Source organism: Atta cephalotes, assembly GCF_000143395.1.
Source record: "Atta cephalotes unplaced genomic scaffold scaffold00038, whole genome shotgun sequence".
NCBI lineage: Eukaryota > Metazoa > Arthropoda > Insecta > Hymenoptera > Formicidae > Atta > Atta cephalotes.
In genome coordinates, this window is record NW_012130102.1 from 646,762 (window position 1) to 655,120 (window position 8,359).

Here is an 8,359-nt window from a genome sequence, read left to right on the forward strand (position 1 = left end):
ATATATATATATATATATATGTACGTAAAATATACACATGACACAATTTGCTTTAATCACCAGTGTATCAATCGAATTTGCTGTTTAATTATTCGTTAATTTAATTACTCGTTAACGGAATAATGAATAGTTAGTTTCGTTAAAAATACTGTATGTAATCCGTATTTCTATGTAATCCGTACAAATGATTAAGATAAATTGTACACAAGTAGAACATGCCGGAGCAAAAATCTAATCCGAGAAAGCATTTTCTCATGTCACTTTTCATTTCGAGTTTTCTATTTTTCATATAAAATCTTTGATATGAAAATTCGAGGATAATTTGTGAGCGTTATCGTATACACAATATATACAATATGATACATTAGATTTTGGACAAATAAAAGTTTTTTCATAACTTTCATTTACTCATTAACGGTCATTTTTGGGATAAAAAAATTTCTGTTACGGAAAGAAATTAAGCGATATAATCTTTTTTTAAGTGTTTAATTTTGGAATGTAATAGAGAATGTAATAAAGAAAAATAATTTTTTTATTTCTCGACATAACATTACAATAATAATGATACATTAATCTAACGATTGAAGTCAGTCGCAGTTTAATTAAAATTGATATTGTAATTATTATAATTATATTTGTTATATATATTGTATATATTTATATTTATAATTTTATATATAATTTTATATATATAATTATATATGATAAGTCATATAATTATATTATGCAATTATGTAATATAATTTCATTATATATTATGTAATTATTGTAATGACCTTTAATGTGTCAAAAGCAACGAATGGCAAGACTTTTAGACTGATAGAAATATTATTATTCCTGTAAGATTTTACTTGTAAATATATGTCAATAACTCATTGAACTCTGCATATTGAAAGATGCTTTCATATCATTTTCATGTTAAGAATGTTAGGGGATAACGTTTTTTAAATATATGCATTGGACACTTTTAATCCCCATCCAAAATTTAGTGTGAGTTCATTCTAACAATTTTGACATTAAATATATTTTTATTCATAAGATACACTAAACTTTTTTTATTGAATTATTCTGGGAGGAAAACAACTGTCTTGGAATATCTTTCAGCATGTTCCATAACAGAGTTCAATATAATAATTATACCACTGTGCCTGCTATACATTTTCATAGTTTGTAATGTACAGAGAAAAGATCATTTTCGCGGAAACTTTTTTTGTAAATATCTAGTTTAGCGTAGTTTGTATAAAATTACATCACATACGCTACATCATACTTGCAAAAAAAAAATAGTGTACATGACTATAACTTAAAAATGAGCATTAGAGAAATATTTATCTCAGCAGACGTCTTTTTTAATCTGGAAATACTTTATAAATGCATTTATCTGTATTAATTGTGATATCAATGTATATCATATTATTATCATCGTTAACAACACATATATGTTATTCATAATTTAATTGATATGGCAGTTAATCAAAGGCTGCGTCTCATATATATTTTATTATTAAATTTATGACACTTTCCGTTTCTTTATCCTAAAAAGGTGATGGTTTTATATATATATATACATATATCGTATTTGTAAATTCTTTACGAAAAGAGTAAGCGTGGTAGAGAGAAAAAAGCGGTATTTGCCTTCCTGCCATAAAATATTTTTACTACATTTCCTGTTAATAATCATTTGTTCGCTAATTATCGTTACCTTTCAAAATATATTTACGAGAGTTCGACATATCATATCCATCTTCGTGCATTCACACATATACACACATATTCAGATATACAGACTAGACATAGTAACAGAGATTATCGAAATCTTTTAGTAATAATCAGTGTATTTTACATGTATATCATTTACATTGTAACTGCGCGCCATATGATGTATATACCATGTTAATGCAGAAACGTTATCGTTAACGCACACATCCGTTCTTGTATAAAAACGAGAATATGGTGAACGAACGAACAACGAATGCGAAATTAGAACTCTGTTTCGTGTCACCTAGTGAGCGAACGTTTCGTTCGTATCTTCCGAGCCTCTTGGTTTTTTTCTGGCTATTTATTTTTTCAGTATCACATTATCCTTCTTACTCTTCGTAAATTCTTCCTTGAAGGAAACTAGAAAGGCCTGTTAATGAAGAAATACAAGCACAGGGAAGTTTCGCTATTAATCCTGCAATATACGAGATCTTTTTAACCTTCTATTTTGATTAAAAGCCTTCCTCTTTCTCCCTGAAGCCTTATCTTTTCTGTAATCTCTATTTCTGCTCATCATTCATGGGGATGAAAATATTGATCTTCCGAAATTCAACTTTCTAATTTTACGTTCGTTGTTCATTTATCTGATTAAGCGTAATTCGCCGCCTTTCGAGAAAACTGTGCCATAAATTGTACAATAGTTTTGTATGATACGCGTAACCATATTACAGCCTGTATAAAATACACAAGGATCGCAAGGACTTCTACCTCGCATTGCGATTTCGAAACGCCTTTTGAGAGAAGAGAAAAAGAGAACGTATGTAATAAATTACTATTATTCTCATGTCATATGTACGGAAGACTGAAAAATATTACTGCCTATATTATTTTTACATCCTCACAATTTACGCGCGCGTGCGTTCTCTTGCGTAGTTTCTTATGTAGTATATTTATACAGTGAATAAACTTGTTTGTTAACGTAAATCAAAAATTTTCTTCATAACTTCGCTTTGAGGTGACTCAACTTTTGACGGGCGCGATCAATTATTTATCTAATATTGTAAATAATTGCTTTAAAACGATCGAAATGGAATTTTAGGGAATAATTGAAGTGAATAATCAATACAAGGATGAAATCTATTTCCACTTGTTAAAAAAAGAACCGCGATACTTACTACTCGCTAAATTCTCCCTCTCGTCTTGAATTGTCAACTCCTCGTCGAGCAATAACTTGAAGTTACCCAAAGCTTCCGGGGAAGGTAATTTATTCCATTTCATGCTAATCAGACTAACCGTAAATTTTAATCTCGTAAACTTACTGGAAATTTTGATTTTTATTAGAATATATTGTACACTTTTACTCTCGAGCATATCCGGAGGCAGAACCATGCACCAATATGATATTGTCGATTAATTTGTACTTCAAGATCCTGTCATTCATTGTCATTGATGTGAAAGACGGCAAGGCGTTTATTTGTGAAAAAAACCTTTGATGTTTTCGAAACTTAAAGATTTTTACTAACAAGGAGATATACGAAAATCACACGTATTTTTATACGTGTCCATATACATACACTGTTAGGAGGTGAAATATCTCTTCAAAATATCGTCTTTTTTTTTTAAATAACTATAAAAAAATAGAAAACAATTTTTTAATGAAAGTTGAAGTTTTGAATTTCAAGATTTCAAAAATACTTTAAAATCATAAAAAATTTTCTTAAATTTTTAATTTTTTGATCAAATTAAAGCTTATTTTATTATGAATTTAATTATAAATATTAAAGTTATTACTAATAATTATAATAATAATAATTATAATTATAATAATAATAATAATTATAATAATAATAACCGGTGTATAAATACCGGTGGAACGTATCTAGGTAAAAGTATCTAGATACAGTATCTATTACTTTTTTTAGCTGTACCTAAGTGCATTACCTAGATCCTTATTTTCTGAAAAATTATTTTAGAAGACTTAATTACAAATGCATCTGTACATACTAAGATCTTTGTCCGTAGGCTTGATTTTACATTCTGTTTGTATCTTCCTGATAGGAGATCGTAGGAGACAATGAAGATAAATACATTTGAAGAATATTTTATATACATTCGATATACATATTAGGTATGGGAAAAAGTTCGTGGCGTTTTTCCCGTTAAATATAATGGGAAAAACGCCACGAACTTTTTCCCTAATATTTTATCTACGTATTTTATATAGAATATTTTATATACATTCGAAAAATATTTTATATATCATATCAGTTTATTTGTTATATCGTATCATATCGTAGATAATTAAAACATTTGTGTATAATAGTTAAATATGAAATAAGGTCAGGATATCAAGATATGAAAGTCAAATAAGAATGATTTAAAATGCACATATGCAAAATGGCGCACGTAGAATGAAATTAGTGTATATTTCTGATGCAGCGCCCATTACTTGAATTAAAATTAGTTGTAAATTTATAGATAATAAATATAAAATTGTACTTATATGTATTTATATTTATTATACTAATGTTCGTATTCATAATCAGAGCGTATATTTAAGGCTTCTTTAAATTTAGATGCTCAGTAGTCAATAAAATAATTCGTAGAGCATTTAGAGATAAATTTAAGGAAGCCTTAAATATAAAGCTTGATATATAAATTGATAATTACATATGAATATCGACATTATTGTTTTATATACTTACACTAATGAATGTATCCTACTATACAGAGAGAAAAGTTTTTAATATCTGTGATTATAATTTTCATAGTTATTACTGTTATAATAAATAAAGAAGAATTTGTTGATAGAATTATATATGTAGTTATTATAGTAATTATAATAACCAGTGTTGGAACGTATCTAGGTAAAAGTATCTAGATACAGTATCTAGATACTTTAGCTGTACCTAAGTGCATTACCTAGATCCTTATAGGCAGATATACTTGTATCCATATCTAATTATTTTTGAATCTTTGGTATCTTTTAAGTTTTAAATACATAGGTACAAAAGTATTTATTTACATTTTATTTTATATTATATTAAAAACTTAATTTTTGATTATATCTAATTTATGACTATATCTACTATAAATCATCAAGAGTACTTCAATATTATGAAGAAACAAAATTTTTTTAATTAACAATTGTTAACAAAAAAATTAAAAAAAAATTTTTTTTCTTCACAACATTGAAGTACTCTTGAAACCGTACAACTTTTGTTAAAAAAATTTTTTTCTATCTTTTATACTTTCGACGATATTCGCCTCGAAAGAAAAATACTGTTTTTTTTCAAAGGGGTGTTTCACCTCTTAAATATAATTTAGGGCACGTATAAAAAAATATGTGTCTCTTAGATTTTCGTGTTTAATAATATTTCATGGAATATCAAATCGGTTTTAGACAGTTGTGAAATTTCCCTTTTGAATCGAAAAGTCCTTTATCATTGTGCAATACTTTAGAAGATATTAATTTCTAAATATCATTTAATGAGCATCTATTCGAGCGAATTATCAAGTATAAGCTCATTAGTCGCGATCGCTTGTTGCATGGGAATAGTGACTGCTTGAGTTCTCTGTTGTACGGATATAGTAACAATGGCGTACACCTGCAATAATTTTCCAAGTAATATATAATATAATATGAAATAGCTATGTAATAGCTATATCCGATAGATATGTCCATGTACATATCATATCAGATAATTGCGAACAGTTGAAAAGGTTCCAAAAGCATATGTGTATAAAGATGGCAAAGACTGCGAAAGAAATTAGCTTGATGTAAAGCTTAATAAATTATATTTATATTCTTCTATATTGATTTCTTCTATTGATTTAATTTTTATTACTATAACTTATTTATCATTATTTATCATTATTTTATTTTTATTACATATTTTATTAATTTACGATATTTTGTAACAGTAATTTTATATTATATTTTCAAATTTTTAATTTATTTTTGCTTTTATCATACACTGATCAATGTTGTATTTGAATATGACACTGCATCGATGGGCTAATTTCTGATTGGCTGGTTTATTGCTTGACCGCTATTATGCGCATTGATTCACTTATTCCACCTTACGATACATCCCAGGTAACAAACACAGGTCACTTCGACGTCATGTGACCAAAAATTGACCAACGAATGTTTTTGTCACGTCATTATGATATTATATTTTGATCTTGCTTAATTTTCAGTTAGCAAATACATAATTTTGATTTTACGTTTTGATATCTCATTGATTTATACCGTTGTAAATCAAAATACCACTTGTAATAATAATTTCGTTTCTGATTCATTCGTTTACCAATCATTCATATATAATTTTAATTAATACATAAGGTATTTAAAGATTATGCCTCTGCTGACAGTTTAATATTATTAATATTTGAATTAAGAAATTACATAGAAACGAAATAATATGCTGGTATTTATTAACTTAGTTAGAAAATGATAATGACAAAGATTAGAATATTGTCCTCAATCTCAAGAGATCGTTCGATCTATGGTGGAAAGAATATAAGGTGAAACATTGCGCATAATGGCGATAGCAATCAGTGCTGCCAGACATACTTCGCGCATGCGCGTAGTCTAAAGTGCCAGTAGAGTATCTAATCCGGTCGTGAAACTGACGTCCTTAATCGCCCCAAAGAGAAATAGAATTATAAATATATAGAAATTAGACATATCTCTTGTGAGTATTAATTTCTACATTAATACTATTTACTACATTAATACTATTATCTATGTAGAGAAACTGATTCGGCATGCCTTGATAAATATTATCGACAACATTTAAGCGAAATATTACAAATTTTACACCAAGTTTCATTGTCATTCTCTGCCAATCAACTTTTAAAGATATTTTTGTCTAACCAAGATCTTCTAAATTTTCGGATACACACCTTTTTTGAGTCTTTTTGTGACTCCATTGCATTTTCTGACTTAAAATACTTTATCTCATTTTTCTTGGGAATCTTGAGATTCCTCGCACTTCCTGTTGTCCGGTTTGGCGCGCAGACTTCGCGATCTATACAGCACTACATCGTTACTTTAACCTAATTTAACCTAATGACTACACTGAGCGCTAAGCTAAAAACAACGCGCATGCGCGAGTGCGAGACATGTCTGGCATCACTGATAGCAATACTGGAAATAACCAATTAAATAAATTATTATATGCTGTAAATTATTATATTTATTATATTTGTCTTAATTAATATGTCACAGATAGCAAGCAACGCCGATGGCATTTGTCATTTTTACATGACAACTAATAATATCAGCATTGCTAGCTATATGGGCCTCAACACAGTGATATGTGTGTGATATGCAACTAAATCATAAAACGCCAGTTATAGTCATAGATCAACGCACAATATTTTGGGATTGTGCACTAACCCACTATGATTCAGGTTTTACGATTTCAATACGGCCATCATTGTATTGAATTGAGACCCATATAGCTAGCAAGGTTAACGTTTTCGTCATCATTTTAACGTCAAAATGACAATCAACTTGCTATCTGTGCTGAGATCCTATATAATACTGCTTGAAAACATTCTAACGTACTTTCCTGCGATGACGTCAATAGTCTGCGACATTTGACCATCATTAAGAAATCATTTAGTGACGTCATCCATAATCAATAAATTAAAAAAATTTGATATCAAAATGACGTGTATTTGTTATCTGGGATTGTAGAATATACAATCATTTTCTTATGTTTTTCCTGTGTTACTTTAGTTTAATACTAACAAAAGAAATCGAATTGCTAATAAGAAAATTAAAGATCAGAAATGAATGATTATGATTCCCAGGAAAAAATGTTTTATATACAAGATGTTCCGTAATTCATCCATTGTTTTAGTTGTTTGCGATAAAATTTTCCTTGATTATATAATATATAACAAAATCTTCTTAAAATATTTGTCCTCATCGTCATCTATCATTGAAAAATTTTCAGTACAATTTATTGATACAATTACGTCTGTCCTCCAATTTTAATGAACTTAAAACATGTAATTAAGTTTAAACTCATACAGTACAAAAGATTGAAACAATGTTGCTGCAATGTTGCAATATTGCAGATTGCAATATAACATTGTAGAGATATCACGAAAATGTAAATTAACAATATGCCTGCAAGATGTCAGTAATATGCCAGATGTCTGTAATATTCCAGAAACATTGCAAAACTGTAATTCTTTAATTGTCACTATATAATAATAATAATATAAATATTATAATTTTCATATTTTATCATTTTATTTGTCGTAAAATATTGATAATTTGTTTAAAAAAATTGATATATTATTAACGGAGGGTTTTTAGAAACAAGGAGATTTTAATTATTTATATATGAATAATGTGCATATAAAACAGTAATCACTTAAGTAAAAAAACAGGTAACGATAATAATTATTATAAATAATCACTTTAATAATCACTTTATTCCATAATGATTATTGATAGTCACTTTTAATCACGATAGTCACGATTAATTCATTTTAATGTCAAAACGACATTTCAATAAATCGTGATTGATGGAAAAATGATTACTAACAATCAGAAGTATCACATAGAATTGAATTCCTGTTGGTGTCTTTAATGCGCTCTAAAATTTCTTACTGTGAAATCTCACTCTAAGAAAGT